A 235-nucleotide genomic window follows, 5' to 3' on the forward strand; every position below is an offset into this window, starting at 1 on the left:
TCTTCTTCTTCTCTTGAGTTCGTCTTGGTTTCGTTGTCTCATTGTTTTTCTTTCTCTTTTTATGTTTTTTTGTTTTTTTGTTTTTTTGCTTTTTTTGTTTTTATTCTGCTGTTTTTATGATGCGTGTCGCTGTCTTTATCTCTCCTCTTATGCTTTTCTTTCTTTCTTTCTTTCTTTCTTTTCTCTCTCTGTTTGTTTCTTTCTCTTTTTTTTTTTTTTTTTTTTTTTTTTTTTT

The sequence above is a fragment of the Eimeria mitis genome, genomic scaffold, assembly GCF_000499745.2.
Source record: "Eimeria mitis Houghton genomic scaffold, Emh_scaff4190, whole genome shotgun sequence".
Classification (NCBI taxonomy): Eukaryota; Apicomplexa; class Conoidasida; order Eucoccidiorida; family Eimeriidae; genus Eimeria; species Eimeria mitis.